Below are 18,526 nucleotides of genomic sequence, written 5' to 3'. Positions count from 1 at the left end.
TATGTTGAGGGTATATTTTTAAGGAATTGTTGTATATTACACGCTGATATCTATCAATGTATTGCAGTAGTCTGAAATTCAGCCAAGTTTAACATGAACCAAATTATTGTTTTTGTTACACATGTTTAAACACTATTAAAACAGAACATGCAAAATCTCTTAACTGTAGCTTTTTAAGAACTATGAAAACAGCTTGCTGACTTTTTTATTTATGTTTCGCTATATGTGGCTAGCCTTATTAAGTGTTGCGTTGGCAGCAGTAACTGTGTGATCAGCAGCTTCTGAGCGAATCTTTGAAAAAATAGCAAAACGAGGAAAGCAAATCTGAAACTGGTTTTGGCATAAATTATGCTATCAAAAAGTTACTACTGTGTAGCGTTAGTAATATTCTCATTTAACACCTTCTTTAAACGGTATATGACTCAAATAATTGAAAAAACAATGATTTTGATGAGGTTGTAGATTTCGTATTGCTACTGCAATTGCTGGAACATTTTTACGATAATTTGTTTTCAACTAGATGGTCAAGTTTTTAACCCAACTTCTTATAGCACTTTGAACTATGAACATTGACATCTGATCTTTGATTATCATCAAAATTCTATATCAAAAATCATTTTTAATGTTGCTATTTTAGCTGGCGCATGCCATATACTTGAATCTATAGACAGAAAACTTGCATAATGAAGCATAACTTTTAGCAGACAGAATTTGCTTCATGAGGGCAAACATTTCGCAGATATTTGTCATACCCATTATTTTATCTAGTCAGACTACGCCAACATGAAATTGGTTAGACAAAATAGTTACTTGCAATGTAACAGCTGCAGATTGCTTTCAATGCTGTCTAATTTGAATCAGCTAATCTTCAGCATGTAAACCAATTGGTTTCACCTTCTTTTAAAGGTGGGAGAAAATTAAAACTTGGAGAACTGTGCAGGGCTCCATACTGAGCAAGCTTAGCGCTGCAGAGACACAAAGTGGTGATGACATCACCATTAGCCATGGCCTCAAGGTTGGTCTTTTCCTGCTTTGTTTCAACTAGAAATTCTTTTCCTAACAAACAATATTGTGACTTTGTTAAGCTCGCTAACAGTTAATTGAGTAAATAAATTGTTATAATGATCAGGCATTTATGGAAGTGGGTCTTAAGTCTGTCAAGGTTGGGCTAAAGTGCGCTTCTTGTTGGCGTACTGTCTATTGTGTGGGAACTGCATTGAAAAATACTTGTAACCTGTAGGTTTAACAATGTCGAGAATGTTTTGCTTCCAGTGTTGTTTTGCTTAATAACAAACATCAAGCGGAGACAGGCTGTATTGTCTGGCAGCATGGATTGACGCAAATCAATATATGCGAACAGGCTATATACAAACAATACACTCATCTGCACATTTGACCCTCATGGATGTCCTATGATATAGCAATTAAGCTTTGAATAGTCAATAGGATGATTAACCTGATCAATCGCTAACTGACCATCCATAATGACTCAAATCTGATTGTTAATCTCTGCTTTCATTGCATAATATGCCTCTAATTCGTAAACGAAGATACAGCTAGAGGCGACTGACAGGTGTTGCCACTTGTACATGTATGTTCTAAATGTAACACTTGCCCTTCAAAACATTTGGTCGGTGAATGCTGAATTCAAACAACTAACAAATAATTGTTCTTAGTAAGAGTATTTAGAAAGTTGGTTAAGTCTTGTCTTTAAGATTATGTTCCTTAATGCTTTCCTGTCTTCATCATTTTAACCATAGTAGCTAGATGCGTTAAAGCTAAGAAAATGACTAAAAGTACTTTACTAGGGCCCGAAGCCACTTAGAACATTATTTGTATAGCGAAAAAAAGCTTTTGTTCTCCCTTATGTTGAAATTTTTAGTGATTTGATGAAATCTCTCAGTTGTGTTTGTACTTATTTTCCTCTGGCACAAAGAGAAGCAACTAATGAATCTAAGGACCAATCACATATGGTTTATGCATTGGAAGAATTGTAATCTGATCTCTAGCAATGTTGGCTGCGGCATACACAGTAAAGTACAATACATACAAATACAGCTTCTACAACGTAAATAATCCGTTCCAGAAATGTTTACGTTGTAGGGATTTTACTTATAAGAACAGCAAAATGCAAGTAAATTGCCTAATCCATTCAAAAATCTTTTCAAGCTCACTCATTTGGACATACAAAAAGGAATAACTTGACTTAACTTTTTTAATGTGTGGGCTGTACCATAACCGCTGCATTATTAGCTTGCATCGACAACTTTTCTCCTTTTCACTATCAATCTCACTAGTTTTGTAGACCATGATTGTGGTATTTTTACAACAAGTTGATGCGTAGCGCACATCTCCGAACATTCATTTACAACAAATTGGTTATTTTTCTAAACAGCAAACTGCAAAGTAAAACTAAAAACATATTTTATACATCTACAACAAAGCAAAACAACCAAATATTTTACAAAACGCGGTACTACCTGTTCGTCGTCTAACTGTATCCAGGGGTCAAGGTGCAGATAAAATGAAGTTTTTGACAATACTCCAATTTGTGACATACAGACTTGTATACTTACATTGTAACAGCTGCATCAAACGATCGCTTTTGTGTTTATGAACAATTGCGCAGCCACCCTATTTTCTGTTTTGTCGACGCATTTGACGATCTATCACGACAAACTAGATTGTTGCAAAAGTTGTATTTAGAGGATAATAAGTATAACGCTATAAGCACGTTGTTTTTTTTCGCAAGTTTGGCAAGATAGATTAACGTTCAAATCGAATTTGAGAACTTGCCTGATTTGGCACTTTGCGTTATATGGAATGTTTTATGTAATAAGAAATAAAAACTTCACATAAATTCTTTATGTTATCTGGAGTTTATGTTACAGAAGGTGTACATTATAGGAGAGTCTACTGTACTTGCATAAACTAATTGCGATCTATTTGCCTTGTATTTGTAAGAGTTTGTATAATTATATATATTGCATATTTAAGCATCGATGATGATATTGTATAGTCTAGTTTAGTATGGCTTTACATTGCAGTACTGCATTGTCATTATTGGAGTATTATATTGCTTGATAGACTTCATATTTACTGTCTATCTCGGCTAGTTGTTTTTGATAAGTATTGTCCGACTTTAAAATAGATGGATTGGCTGATATGGTTTATGAACATGATGTCAATAACAATGTAAAAAGAAAATTTTAATAAATTTATGCATTGAACTTATATATGCTATTTTAAAAAACGATTGATTCAATATTGAAGCGAGGTTATACAGTAGAATATTTGTTACATTTGGTTGCAGATAAATTGAGCATTAGACTGAAGTTGTAAGTTTCAGTAGTTCTGCTGTAATATGCCATTTACTCTGCATCTGATATTTAATATGATCATTTTAATATGATATAGTCATTAATGATTCATCACACATACTTTTTGGATTAGTTTTTAAGCATTTATAAAGGAAAACCTATCAAGTTATCTATGGTCAGTTTTTAAGCATTTATAAAGGAAAACCTATCAAGTTATCTATGGTCAGTTTTTAAGCATTTATAAAGGAAAACCTATCAAGTTATCTATGGTCAGTTTTTAAGCCTCAATTATTTGTAACGGAAAAGGTTAATGCATGTTCAACTTTTATATTATAAACTATGGAAACAACTTGGCATACGCAGGCTGATTTGTTAGTGTGCAGAGTGATGCCATGCCTTGGCATCACATTCATATTCATATGTATTAGATTGCCGTAAACCCAAGCCATAAATCTAACCTTGCATTTCAATTAGGTTCAAGTAAATATCAATATAAGTTGTTAATAACATATCCAGCATCAGCTTTTAATCCTAGGGTTTTTTATTAATAAACCTTTGCAGAACGTGAATTTAAGGATATTTGCACATGTAAAGTGGTGTAACAATTATCAATAACATAACTAAGAATTTACAAATCTGGATGTTATATGAACTGCTTACTTCCCAGAAAAGCAAGACAGCTGTGACGACATGAATTCTATTTTAGTATAAGAGCACTATGGGCCATTCTTCTAGTAAAAATGTTGCTGAATTTTCTGTTTTCCGACTAGAGAGAAATTTGTGTGGGAAAACTTTTATTTGCCACAGCTAAATGTAAATGTTAAAAACATTTTTATTAATTTGGGCAAAGAGTCATACAAAAGAACTGCTTTCAAAAATAATTTGGGGAAATTCCAACAAATATTGTCAAACGAGGCCATCTTAGTGAGATAACATGGACAAAGTTACTATTTATTGTACCTTCAATCCTTACTGATAGTTAGTTTTAATAGACCAAAAGGTATTAGTACTAGTGACTTTTCATCACCAGTCACTAGTAGTGTTCATATTGGGAATACTGCTAGTAGTTAACCAACCTGTGACACTTAATAATATTTGGTACGTAGATGGTGGGCCAGCTGTCACACAAGGATGTGCTGAGGAGTCTGACAAGCATGAAAACGATGAATGGAATGGTGTTTGTAACCAACTCTGGTACAGACATGAGAAGTCACATCAATGTTTGGAATGTTCAGGGGTTTGGCACGCATCAAGTACACAAAAAAACGTAAGTAAAAGCACATTGGAGTTCTACAATGTATTTAATTTTGAAGGGGATTTTGGCACATTTATTGTATAATAACAACACAACCAGTATTATCCTTTTGTTTAAAGGTTGACTTGCAACAAAATTCCCATTACAGTTATTTGGTATCAAAGATTCACCATGTCTTACTCTGCTGTGTTGTAGGCGCAAATTATGTAGAAATGTGATTACAAGCTTTTAAAAGCTCAAAAACAAACAGTTAATCGCAGCCATCACGAAAACGTCATAGGCTGGAATCCCCTTTCCAACACGGCTTCAATGAGGCGTAGTTGAACACGTTGTGCTTCTGTTTAAGACAAAGAAATAACAAAATTAGTTGTGATTTTGGAGGCCATATCACAATCCTATTACATATTTTTGGTCAAAACAGATTTACACCTTGTGTTATATCAACACTTATTGAAAAACTCATTCGTACCTCACATTCATCGCTACTGAAAATCCTGTGAGAAAATATGTTATTATTAGTTGAGCATGCAGGCTGTTTTTTTAGGTTTAACACAGCCACCAAATGTACAATACTCAAGTATATAGGAAAAGTCAGGAGGTTCATAGCTTATAGTCCTGACCAGAAGCTCAAACTGTTTGATGATGTTACGAGGAACTTTGAGGTTATTAGTGACATCGCAACACCAAACTCAATATTCTGGTATGTATGTCAAGGCTATATGTCACGCTGCCTGCTAGTTCATCCAGAGATCTATTTATTCACATTTACAACTTTATCCAACAGAGTGCTCAGCTATGAACTTAGTTCTGTGGCAGAAGTTTCTCTTTCCATATGTTGGTCTTATATTGTTTTCGGTATATTAGTCAAATATAACTGTACACATTTCTCATAGTGTAATCTATATATATTAATCTCAGTGTATGTCGTTTCTTGTTCGTCTGTACAGTTACAGCTAAAAACATTTAAAAATGAAAAATCATCTTTGTAATGGGTTTCACTCGCAATTCTACAAACAAGTAACCACTACGCTAAGCCGTTCTTATCATTCTCAATCCTTTATTTATCTTTATCGCGATTGCACACGCTTTCCATGCACTTTTTATTTTTACTTAATTTTACCTGTTTTGTTTGTTTTTCTTTAAAGGTTGACTTGCAACAAAATTCACATTACAGTTATTTGGTATAAAAAAATTCATTATGTTTTACTCTGCTGTGTTGTAAGTGCAAAATATGTGGAAATGTGATTACAAGCTCTTAAAAGTTAAAAAGTGAACAGTTAATCCCAGCCATCAGACCATCGTAGATTAGATTTACCTTTTTTATTGTTAATAACTATTAACTACAGAAAGGTGTTATGTAACAGAAAAGTCCACTGTGTTCTGCCTATGATAGTATGAGCATCTATGTAAACCAAGACACTCATTTACTACTGCTTTGAAATGTGTGATTCTGTTAAAATAATTTTAATTATTGTGTATTTACCCTCAGTTTAGGGCTAACAGAGTATACCAAATGGTCAATTCCAATGATTTTTTTGGTTTGCAGTTTGGAGTGGAACCCAGACACTGAAGAGATACTATGTGGAGGATCTCGAGGAGTGCATATCTACAAGATATTTGAAGTAGGTTGCCTTCTTAGTATATATTGATGAGCATGCAGTTTAGCCTTCTTGATGAAACCTCATACATGTAGTTTAGTGTTGCACTACGAGATGGGATGAAATTTATGCTGTAGTCACATATAAAGGCACAACATTTGCTAGATATTGCCAGTCAGTTTATTGACTACCAAAGCAATGCTTCTTGCAATGTGAAGAGATTTTGTAGGATGTTTATTTTAAGGTGTATTGTTGTATTTTTGAAAAAACTGTATATTGTTGCCAGGGTAACCACTTGGTTGAAGGTCTTCCTTTAAACATTCCACAAGCTTACTCTGTGAACTGGTGTGTGAGCATCCAAGTCGACACAAATAACTCTCAGTTGATGATCGTTTGCCATGACAAGATATTTGTCTACAATTATGAGGTATAACCAGTCTGTAGATTTAACTTGTGAATCAATATAAACTTTTTATAGAATCAGGTGCTACTACCTCATAATCACACGAAAAATATAATTTTAACCTTAATTAGTAGGCGACCAAGTTGTGTGCTGTAGTGAAAGTGGGAGTTGTCTCACTCTGACTAAAACAGTCTTACCCAGCACTTAGCTGTGCATATTTTACAGATTTTATGCCATCATATTATATTATTATGCCACTGGAGATTTTATTGCATATTAAACATACCAATAACTAAAACAAAGTTCATGCAAGTAAGGCAATGTGACTGCTAGATAGACGGTGTCTGGTACTCAAGGAGATTGTCTTGTTTTTCTCTCGCTTGTGGAGACCATAATGCCAAACTCACTAGAGTGTTCTACTTGACTAGCTCATTGTGTTAGGTTAGCATAGCAATCTATAACATGTGAGAGCAAGTGCTATCTTTGCCTTAACTCGTTCTTGTTGTATTGACCAAAAACAAGGCTTTGAGAGATCATTAGGCATATTCTTGGCATAACATTAAATTTCACTATTATCATATTATTTATTCCTAGCAACAGCTGAACAATAAACTGTGTATCCTTGAGATAAGTTTATTTCGCTAGTATTTAGTTTCGTGAGTAGCACACAGAGTAAAATTTCGCTGCAACTTAATTTCGCGGCTCTGATGAGTGCGAAAATATAGTGGTGTGAAAATAAATGCAGTGGAAAAAACATTACATTCCTCAGGTTCAGTTCACTAATAAAAAAAAAATTCAATTTGGGAATAGTTCGTATTTGTAAACCACAGGTTGAAATGTGTGGGTGAGATCGACAATTCAATTTGATCGCTTGCTGCCATTTGTTTCTTAGACTATCAATGATGTCTAGGTCCCTCCCGCCGTGACTTTCACACTCGAATCCCAAGAAGAAGAAAATAGATAGGTAACAACCAACTTCACAACCAAAACTGTATAACCCTTACGCCGTCATAAACGCATTTATGCGTTTTCTACGGGCCACTGACATAAACGCAGTTTCTGACTTTCTCAGCAATTGTCTGGTAACCTGATTTTATTATTTGTTGACCACATAACCCACGGTCTTTAAGTGTTTTATGAAATTGACTGTGTTGTCCGAAGATTTCTCTATAAAATCAGCCTAAAACAACGAAGCAGTTTTAAACTTTTGTTTGAGAATTTCTAATCTATAAACGAACATTTTTTTGTGAGTTCATTAACTACCCCGCGCGAGTCATAAAACAGGTAATTAGTTGTTGATGACATAACAGACAATTTAGATTTTCGTGATTGTACAGATAATTAAAGTAGAACTTGAAAAATACAGTATACATATCATGAAGCAATATCGGCAATTTCGGTAAAATGGCTGGCACTAGGCCGGTAACGAATTTGTACATGATTGGCAGTGAAAGAGATAATGTGGTTGGACCTGATGAGGGTTAATATTGTTTTTGGATAGTAATAAAATTCATCACTGCAATAATTATTCTTCAATTTTACGACTTCACCTACCAGACTTTCATCCTCATCAGTTACAAATTCGGTGACTAAACTGATATTGCTTTGCCATGCTGCTCAGTCGGTGTATTAGCTATAATGAGTTTACTAGAAATTTCCCATTTATCCTAACCACAGACGAAAGTTGCCTGCATTTCTAATATTACGATTTTATTGTGGATATCAACGAACAAAGCTATTTAACTTCGCGTTTTCGCTCGTTCGTTATGATAGTTTAGTTTCGCTCATTAAATTTTCGCGAGAGGATTACACCGCGAAAACGCGAAAGTTAGATGCCGCGAATACATAAGTGTCCTAGGGTATATACATACTCATGCTACAGACAGTACAGTTTCGGCTATTGAAACCTCATCAGTGCAGCTCAGAGCTTAGGCAAGGGACACAAATCCCATTACCAATGAGAGTTGACTTCCTGCCGTGAAACAACTAGGTTGCCTCACAGACTTTAAAAAAGTCAATGTGCTGGCACCAGAGTGCTCGAATCACAAAAGTGATGAGCTTTGGTGATTCGGTTATATATATATATATATATATATAACCGAATATATATATATATATCTATAACCGAATATATATATATATATATATATATATATATATATATATAATCGAATATATATATATATATAAATATATATATATATATATGATAAGACTTAGCATTTACCATTGACCTGCATTTCTTACCCTGTAAGGGTGCTGAACAATAGTAAATTGTTTTACAGGGATTACAGTAGTTGTATAACCTTTCCCCATTGTTACAAAATGCATAGGCTTTGCCGCTGTCTCCCCTTTAAGTAGCCTTTTCACGTGTACTTGGTTTTACTCAATTAAACTCAATTTGTATGGTAGGTAGTGGCTAACAAAGTTCACTTTTTTGTTCACATTCAATGCAAAAATCTTCAGATTCTGGTAAATGAGCTGCCTAGGTATTCAATCAATTAGGCTAGTCTCATCATAGCAGTTGTATTTGCCTCTTTGTCCATTCTCACAGAGTTTGTTTCTTAGCACATTGAGTAATATTCGGAGCACCAAATGGAAAAGTTTGGTTTAGCATTGTACATTCATTATATATAGTTGTGGGAACTCTACTACGTTCCTCGAATATTAGAGAACTCATGTTTTGGGGTTTCTTGAACGATTTTGTTTTGTAGAAACGTCTCTGCACGCATGTCCTTGCAAACAAACACAAGCTATCACTGGCATGGTGAGTGATAGTGTTTCGTCCCTTGCCTCTCGCTATTTCTATGTTTACTATATTCCTTGGCTAGTGTTAGATTTTGAAGTATCTGAATTTTTTCAGCGAAGCACGTTTTCTCACTTTAGATAGCTATTAATACCGAATAAAAACGCTTCTTCATAAAAATGTAGATAGTAATTGAGGAATTGTCACCCCTTTCACTACATGCTTAAAATTAAGAGCAGTTTTGGACAGACATACACCTATGTTCAGAGAACTAAAATGAGATACACCTCTGCTCAATAAAGAGCTGTCTGTCTGTCTTGTAATTGTTAGAATGAAAAAGATAATTTTATACTTCGTAGCTTTATTGCATAATTGTTTATGCTATATTCGTGACCAAGTTACTACTAGGATTCATCAAACCTGTGATTGTACATGTACGTGGATATTTTACCAGTTTATCGTTTTTATTTTCTGCCGCTTGCATTTTTGTATAGCTACTTGGTGCAATACCAAAGATTATAGAATAAAATATTACATTGCTAATTTTATTACAAAATGGCAGTGCAGTTCTAAAATGGAGGTCTAAATCAGTTGCGAAAAATGGGTGAAATAGAGTTCAATCTGATACACTTGAAGGACAATTTTACTCCGAGTTAATTTTAAGTTGGCCCACATTCACAAACGCTTTATAAATTTTTCAATAAGTCATTGTTTTAATTTTAAATAGTCAAGGAGAGCTGCTTCATTTCAAACATGTTATTTAATAATATGGCAAAGAAGTATTAAATTCATGCCCAGAGTTTAACAAGGAATCTTGGTGAAACTGGTAGCCATTGATAAGAGTTGGTGATAGAAAAAACATTAAAATAAATTCTGACAAGTGACAAGGGTTGAAAGTTATGAGCAGATAATTTGTTCTCATTTGTTATATGTCTTTAAATACAAATTTTTTGTCAATCTGTTGTTCATACATGAATCGCTGCCATTGTTTACCGACTTCTACCGCAAGGAAATAAAACTCTGATGCCTAAACGCGTTTACAAACAATAGAGTACAGACTTGCTAACATGTTCAAGTTGATTGACCGTTTAGGCACATATTCACTAAAAGCATTCAACTTGCAACCTTTGCAGAATGTCTCAGAAAATATCCATGTCAACTAGCATGTGATTAATTTAATTCCCCTTGCCATTTGTCAGGTGCTACTTGTAGATGTTATAGAACAATCAATAGCAGCAACAAAGTAATGCTTAGTACATCAATTTCATTTAAAACATTAATTAACAACAAGCTAAAATACATAAAAAAGAAAATTATAAAGCTGCAGAACTAGTAAATGACAAATACGCAACTGCTGAAGACCAGCATTGATCTGCTATTGATCACTTGAACGAATCATTATTCACTGATTATTACAAGTTCAGCATGAGAATCAGCAGTATATGGTTTCTAATTGTAAGATTGCTAAAAATTAGCCTAGTATAAACATGTATTTAATATATTCCTTTCTGAGAACAAAGTGTGAATAATATGCTGGTTGTTCCAGCTAGATGGCATCATTGCTTTTACATGAGAAATAGAAATAAAAATATAGTGACAAGTGAGTGTGTGGAAGATTTGATTATTTGAAGAAGTTATGCGGTATTAGTTTCCCTCAAATGTCATAATAGCATAAATGGTGTTGGTCTAGATGTTAATACTTATTGCAGCTGTATCTTCTTCTCTGCAAGAGACATGCTCATAACGGCAGCAAAGGACGGAATGATAAAGATCTGGAATGGCATGGCCTTTACTGAGGTGCATGAGATATCTGCTCATACCGCGCCTATTACTGGTAAGGCCTTGTCAACTTTTACTCTGTTTATTCCTCTCTTATTAGTACTTTGTGAAACAATCTTGGCATCACGATGCCTTTATCATCTACTATATATAACTGAAGTGAAGCTAGCATGTTTATCAAAAGCTTCGGTATTTTCACATTAATGATTTTTATGATGAGTTTGGTCACAGCTTACATCTACCTGATCAATATAGTTCATAATACGCTACATCGTAGTTCATCTTGTTCTCTTCTACAAACCATAAGCATGTTTTACACTTGTAGCAATCCAGCTACACCGAGCAGACTCCTTGCTTTTCAGTTGCTCTTTGGATTACACAGTCAAGGTTTGGAGACTTGACACTTATGAGATGGTAGGTTGAAACAGTGTGGGTTACCTATATTCTACTTGTTATTTGTTGATGGCTATTCATCTTCCATGAGATAGGAATACAAGTGTTTTCTTGATGATCAGCAATTGTTGCAACATAAAATACTTAGGCACCCTCCTTTTAGCAATTCGAGCTGAAGGCTAGAGGAAGGCTGAGGTGCTGAACACTGGCTTAACACACCAGTTAGAAAAATCTTACACAGTGCAAACTACTTTGAAATTTTAATGTTTTGACAGCAGTTTAAAATTTAATGAGGGAATTATTTTGATTTTACATGTAAGCCATTGGAGGAAATACTTTTTAGCAGGTGTTCTATTTTGGTGAAGCTGCTTTTTATTCATCCTGATGACCAAAATCCTGTTCTTTTAATCCATATTACAAATAAAAAAGGGAGCCAAAGCTGCTGTGAAACCTAAAAGGCAAAAATGCAGACTGCTTTTCTGTCTTGATAAAAACAGTTCTGGTAAGAGTAAGATGTCTGACGCATGGCATTCTCAAAGCATATGAACCAGTGTTTTGTTTTACTACGACATATGCGTTTTAGTAGTAAGATAGGAGAGTAAACATTCTTGTAGCAGCATATTAAATGTTGTCCATCATTTCATGTATCGCTAGAGTATTTATAAGTATTACATGCCTTGTTAACAATATGGCATGATGGCACTGGTTTTCCATTTTGTTTCAGTTTTTACCTATAGACGGGAGCTTTGTGTCAATGAAATATGATGTTGTAGATTTGTCTTTACATGTTTTCAGCTCTTAACTCAGCTAAAAGTTGATGTAGAGGTATCATATACACAAGACGCTTATTGCCACTTAGTAAATTTGTTAGAACCAAACTTAGCGTAATTGTGCACTGCTTGTACTGTATTTTTGTATAAAGGGTAAAATTAAATTTCAAATGTTTTGTTGTGATTATGGTAAGATTTTGCTGAAGCACCGATGATATAGAATATTTGTTATGCATTGTATGATATTGTATTTCTGTAGCTGATGCGCATTGACGTTGGAGACAAAGTGAGAGGCATGCGGCTGGTGAGCATGGATGAGATGTACCTCTGGACTGATACTCAGATAAAACTCTATAAAGTTAGCATGGTAAGACGACTACAAGTTAGCAAGGATGAGTTTAACACACAGTTTGTTTTCTATGACTCTAAATTCAAACTTTTATGTAATAATATTTTAAATATGATTCCCCTCTCTTCGCAGTAAAACTATTTTGTTTTGATGTTGCAGAGTTGTGCGCACTTTAGGTTACCATGCGATAAGCAGTTCAATGGACATACGCGTGTTACGAATTAAAGTGGGCACTTTGTTAAACATATAAGTAAGTCAAAGACATAGGCTCTCTTGCCTCACTTAGTAGCGAGGTTTTGAAATAGATACAACTGAAGTGTGGAAAATGTTTAAAATGGAATAGCTTATGCAGCAGTTTCTTGCGCATCATTCGCGAGGGCCATTTCCATTTCGCAAGCATGAAATGTTTAATAAAAAGTTGATAGTAACAAAACGCCCTTGATTTGTTGATTTCTGCCGTTTCCATCTGGCGGATGATGCAAACCCGCACCATGGAGACGCAGTGTCAGTTATGTGATGCGTTGTTTTATTTACATGATTAAGTAACCATCTATAGCTTCCAGTGAACTGACAGTTTATAAAAGAGCAGCAGCCACTACTCTACAAATTGGATTACATGAACAAAAAATGTATTTGATTATTGATACTTTTTCATGTTTTACTTAGCAAAATTGTAAATTGTGTATTTATTAACATAATGATAAATTACTGTGTTTCACCTCTTCAGCTGAGTTCCCAAAGATAATGATTATAGTTTTGCATGGTTGATCTATTGTGTCGATTGCGTGAAGGCTGCCAACTGTATGCTGTTGTGTGTTTGAACAAGAAACTTATTGATGACTGTTATGACAAAGCACTAACAGCTCTCACCACAACTGAGACGATACTAATCTGCAATGCAACGCGTAAATAATTTGTACAAAAAACCTGTGAAAGCTCTCCGAGTTCAAGCCTTTTTCTATACATCCCTTGAAGGTTTTCATGACTGACAAGCGCCTCACAAGATGTTGATACTAACCATACATAACCATTCTTGTTGATAAATAGTGTGATAAATTTTACCAATAAAATAAAATAAATAAAATAAATTTTTAGTAGAGAATTTTTAATGTTTTTCCAATTCTAATTGCTTACTACACGACATACGATTTGCTGCGTTTGAAATTGTTTTAACTTTAGGAGTCTCAACATGTTGCGTGATGCAAAGAGCTCTGTGCTTAATACCTTTGATGTTGTTGAGAGTTCTGATTGGCAGGCTGGTCATACGATAGACTTGGCTTGAAGCTGCCTACGCTGGAAGCTGGAGAAATACTGACACGGCAAAATTTCTTTTTTCAGGTATACGCCTTCTATGCACCCATATATTCTACTGTATATTCTCTGAGCAGAGTAACAAGCTGGAATCGCTCATCTAATATCGTCTGTTCTAGCAATGATGGCGTTGTAAGAATCTATACTGCCATTGCAGCTGATACATGCACAACCATATTTCCACAAAAGGACTTTCAAGTAAGAGATACATCTAACTATTTTTTTTGTACCATTACCATGTATTCCCATAAATTGGTGGGCTTGGGATTGGTTAAGGAAAGGATTTATTGATATTATTATCGGAGCAATACAACGTCAGCGAGGTCACTGATAGGCATTGCTTCAAACTCCTAGTTGTTGTACAATTTGATTGTTTTTTTTCTGAAAACTTTGTTCTCTGCAAAAGCTCAAACTCCAGAACGCTCCCACAATATCTTGAAATTTGACCTTCTCCTTAGGACAACCTCTATATCACATGCCTGCCTCGAGGTCAGCTTTGCCGTTCGTTCTTGTGTTGTCCGCTTAATGAAATTATAACTAACTCCAATTCGCCCTTCCCAATTCAAGGAAGTACTTTGTGCTGAATTATTTTTTGCTTTTTGACGTTTTGACTTTTGTTGTATAGGATTAATGTAATGATAGGTTTGGAACCAATGGCAAGTTAAGCAGATGTACTAACCACTATGACCACTAATAACCACTATAACACTTTCTGTATGTTGTTGTTGTTGACTGAGCAGCACAAGCAAATGTTGGCAAATTTATCCCCCTGAAGGTTAACTTGTCTATCATAACGATATCCGATTTCTGAAATGCAAAACATTATACAAAAGTTGTATATTATAAATATGTTATATTATACAAAAGCGTTGTAAATTCAAGATGAGTGAAAATATGGTACTTACTAGTGTTGGCCCGGTATTGGGTTATCCGCTCTTACCGATACCGAGGGATTCTCGGTATCCGAGGAAACCAATCATTTTCGGTGACAGCTAGTTATCCGCAGCCGGTTTGATATGTTCGGTATTTATCCATAAAAGCCTATCGGTAAATGGTTATATGGATATCCGGATAGGTTTTTAAAACGCTTTGTTGACGAATGTGCTAATCTCAGCACGCATTGGCGAACAAATTCAACGAAAATTTCCACGCTTACTGTATCTACTATTATATTACGTTACATTGATAATGCCACCAGCCTGGAAGGTTTGAGAGTTCTCCAAAGATGGGAGGCTGTATAAAGACTCTAAAGGGACTGGACTCTAATTGGACTGCGTATAATTATGTGATTACATTACCTGATTACAATAATTATGTGATAGTAAGATTCCTGTAAGCTGTTTCAGTATATTTAACAAAAAAGCCCCCTGTCATTATCTATCTGTTCTCTATTATACATAACGTTTGTATCAATAACTATATTTTTTAATATAATAAACAATAAAAACATCTATCATGAAACTTTTATTTCCATTTTTCTTTTTTTTGGCTTGCTAAAACAAGGAGTCTACTTGCCGTAACAATATACTGCTGACTAAAGAATGTTTTTTGCACAGGCTACTTTTTGCACAACGATAAAAGTTGTTTGAGACTGTTATGGTTTAAAGTTTAAACCATTAAACTTTAAACCATTAAAAGACACACACTGATAACAACATACCGAACAATAGTACCAACAATACCGAACTTTCTTAGTTGGCAAAGGATACCAAAGATGGTAAATACTAAGGATACCGATGCCGGGAAAACCGATAAAAAAGTGAAAGGATATCCGATCCGGCACTAAATTAGATACCGGCCCAACTCTGGTACTTACGAGGAAGTAAAAAAATTCACGAACACCAAAGCGCATTTGTACTTTTCAGTTACAATTCGCCAATCCTAATCAACAGAAAACCATGTGAAATGTGAATTGAGATCATATATATTAGTGTTGGGCCGGTATCTAATTTAGTGCCGGATCAGATATCCTTTCACATTTTTATCGGTTTTTCCCGTATCGGTATCCTCGATATTTACTAGTGCTGGGCCGGTATCTAATTTAGGGCCGGATCGGATATCCCTTCACATTTTTATCGGTTTTTCCAGTATCGGTATCCTTGGTATTTACCATCTTCGGTATCCTTTGCTAACTAAGAAAGTTCGGTATTGTCGGTGCTATTGTTCGGTGTATGGTTATCAGTGTGTCTTTAAATGGTTTAAACTCTAAATAATAACTGTCACGAACAATTTTTATTGTTGTGCAAAAAGTAGCCTGTGCAAAAAAAAATTTAGTCAGCAGAATATTGTTACGGCAAAGAGACTCCTTGATTTAGAAAGCCAAAAAAGGATAGAAAGATGGAAATATAATTTTCATGATAGATGTTTTTATTGTTTATTCTATTAAAAAATATAGTTATTGATACAAACGTTATGTATAATAAAGGACAAATAGATAATGGCAATGGGCTCTCTTTGTTAAATATATTGAAACAGTTTGAAAAAATCTTACTATCACATATTGTAATCAGGTAATGTAATCACATAATTATACACAGTCCAATTAGAGTCCAGTCCCGTTAGAGTCTTTATACAGCCTCCCATCTTTGGAGAACTCCCAAACCTTCGAGGCTGGTGGCATTATTAATGTAACGCAATATAATAATAGATAGAGTAAGCGTCGAAATTTTCGTTTAATTTGTTCGCCAATGGCCGCCAATGCGTGCTGAGATTGGCATGTTCGTCATGAAGCGTTTTAAAAATCTCTCCGGATATCTGTATAACCATATACCGGTAGGCTTTTACGGATAAATGCCGATCATATCAAACCGGCCGCGGATACCTAGCTGACACCGATAATGATTGGTTTCCTCGGATACCGAGAATCCCTCGGTATCGGTAAGAGCGGATAACCCAATACCGGCCCAACACTAAAATATATGGTACATTTTTGGCATACTATACTAGCAAAAGTGATCAGTTATGCCGAGAAAAGTGTTAGATCATGATGGGTTTTGAACCCATGACCCTTCTGCGTTTAAAGCAGATGTGATAACCACTAGACCACATGACCACAGCAACACATTGTTAATTTATTATAGAAAAAGCGTTGTATATCAAGATGAGTGAACATGTCGTACTTATAAAGAATTCAAAAAAGTTCACAGACACCAAACCACATTTGCACTTTTCACTGAGGGTGTGCCATTTCTATTCAGCGGAAAACCATGTAATTTGCGATTTCTGATCAGATATATGTTACATTCTCGGCATATTATATTAATAAAAGTTATTAGGCATGCCAAAAAAGTGTTAGGTCATGATGGTTTTCGAACCCATGGCCTTCTGCGTGTTAAGCAGATGTGATAACCACTACACCACACGACCACACCAACACATTGTTAAATTGCTATAAAAAAGCGTTGTATATCAAGATGAGTGAACATATCGTACTTATAAAGAATTCAAAAACGTTCACAGACACCAAACCACATTTGCACTTCTCATTTAGGGTTTGCCATTTCTATTCAGCGGAAAACCATATAAAGGCAATTTCTTATTATTTATGATACATTCTCAGCATACAATTTTAACAAAAGTTATCAGTTATGTCAAGAAAAGTGTTAGGTCATGATGGGGTTCAAACCCATGGCCTTCTGCGTGTTAAGCAGATGTGATAACCACTACACCACACGACCACGGCAACACATTGTTAAATTGTTATATAAAAAGCGTTGTATATAAAGAATAGTGAACATATCGTACTTATAAGAGATTCAAAAAAGTTCACAGACACCAAACCACATTTGCACTCTGCCATTCCTAGTCCACGGAACACCATGTAAATTGCGATTTCTTATCAGATATATGGTACATTCTCGGCATATTATATTAATAAAAGTTATTAGGCATGCCAAAAAAGTGTTAGGTCATGATGGTTTTCGAACCCATGGCCTTCTGCGTGTTAAGCAGATGTGATAACCACTACACCACACGACCACACCAACACATTGTTAAATTGCTATAAAAAAGCGTTGTATATCAAGATGAGTGAACATATCGTACTTATAAAGAATTCAAAAACGTTCACAGACACCAAACCACATTTGCACTTCTCATTTAGGGTTTGCCATTTCTATTCAGCGGAAAACCATATAAAGGCAATTTCTTATTATTTATGATACATTCTCAGCATACAATTTTAACAAAAGTTATCAGTTATGTCAAGAAAAGTGTTAGGTCATGATGGTTTTCGAACCCATGGCCTTCTGCGTGTTAAGCAGATGTGATAACCACTACACCACACGACCACACCAACACATTGTTAAATTGCTATAAAAAAGCGTTGTATATCAAGATGAGTGAACATATCGTACTTATAAAGAATTCAAAAACGTTCACAGACACCAAACCACATTTGCACTTCTCATTTAGGGTTTGCCATTTCTATTCAGCGGAAAACCATATAAAGGCAATTTCTTATTATTTATGATACATTCTCAGCATACAATTTTAACAAAAGTTATCAGTTATATCAAGAAAAGTGTTAGGTCATGATGGGTTTGAACCCATGGCCTTCTGCTTGTTAAGCAGATGTGATAACCACTACACCACACAACCACA

The 18,526-nt window shown here is 34.9% G+C and overlaps 1 long non-coding RNA gene and 6 other non-coding genes across 7 annotated transcripts; 1 reads left to right on the top strand and 6 right to left on the bottom strand.

Annotated features, from left to right (window-relative positions):
- The first annotated feature begins 11,468 nt into the window (after positions 1-11,468).
- LOC137393114 (uncharacterized) lies at positions 11,469-14,019 on the top strand. Its single transcript, XR_010978274.1, has 3 exons — positions 11,469-11,515; positions 12,524-12,631; positions 13,952-14,019. It is a non-coding gene; the product is annotated as an uncharacterized lncRNA (long non-coding RNA).
- A 2,883-nt stretch (positions 14,020-16,902) lies between these two features.
- Trnal-uaa (transfer RNA leucine (anticodon UAA)) lies at positions 16,903-16,976 on the bottom strand. The gene has a single exon. It is a non-coding gene; the product is annotated as a tRNA-Leu (tRNA).
- Positions 16,977-17,217: 241 nt separating this feature from the next.
- On the bottom strand, positions 17,218-17,290 carry Trnav-aac (transfer RNA valine (anticodon AAC)). Its single transcript has one exon. It is a non-coding gene; the product is annotated as a tRNA-Val (tRNA).
- A 238-nt stretch (positions 17,291-17,528) lies between these two features.
- On the bottom strand, positions 17,529-17,601 carry Trnav-aac (transfer RNA valine (anticodon AAC)). Its single transcript has one exon. It is a non-coding gene; the product is annotated as a tRNA-Val (tRNA).
- A 228-nt stretch (positions 17,602-17,829) lies between these two features.
- Positions 17,830-17,902, bottom strand: Trnav-aac (transfer RNA valine (anticodon AAC)). The gene has a single exon. It is a non-coding gene; the product is annotated as a tRNA-Val (tRNA).
- Positions 17,903-18,140: 238 nt separating this feature from the next.
- Trnav-aac (transfer RNA valine (anticodon AAC)) lies at positions 18,141-18,213 on the bottom strand. The gene has a single exon. It is a non-coding gene; the product is annotated as a tRNA-Val (tRNA).
- Positions 18,214-18,451: 238 nt separating this feature from the next.
- On the bottom strand, positions 18,452-18,523 carry Trnav-aac (transfer RNA valine (anticodon AAC)). Its single transcript has one exon. It is a non-coding gene; the product is annotated as a tRNA-Val (tRNA).
- Positions 18,524-18,526: the final 3 nt, after the last annotated feature.

The sequence above is a fragment of the Watersipora subatra genome, chromosome 4, assembly GCF_963576615.1.
Source record: "Watersipora subatra chromosome 4, tzWatSuba1.1, whole genome shotgun sequence".
Classification (NCBI taxonomy): Eukaryota; Metazoa; Bryozoa; class Gymnolaemata; order Cheilostomatida; family Watersiporidae; genus Watersipora; species Watersipora subatra.
Note: the sequence above shows the minus strand (reverse complement) of the source record. Positions and strands in the feature narration are given on the sequence as shown.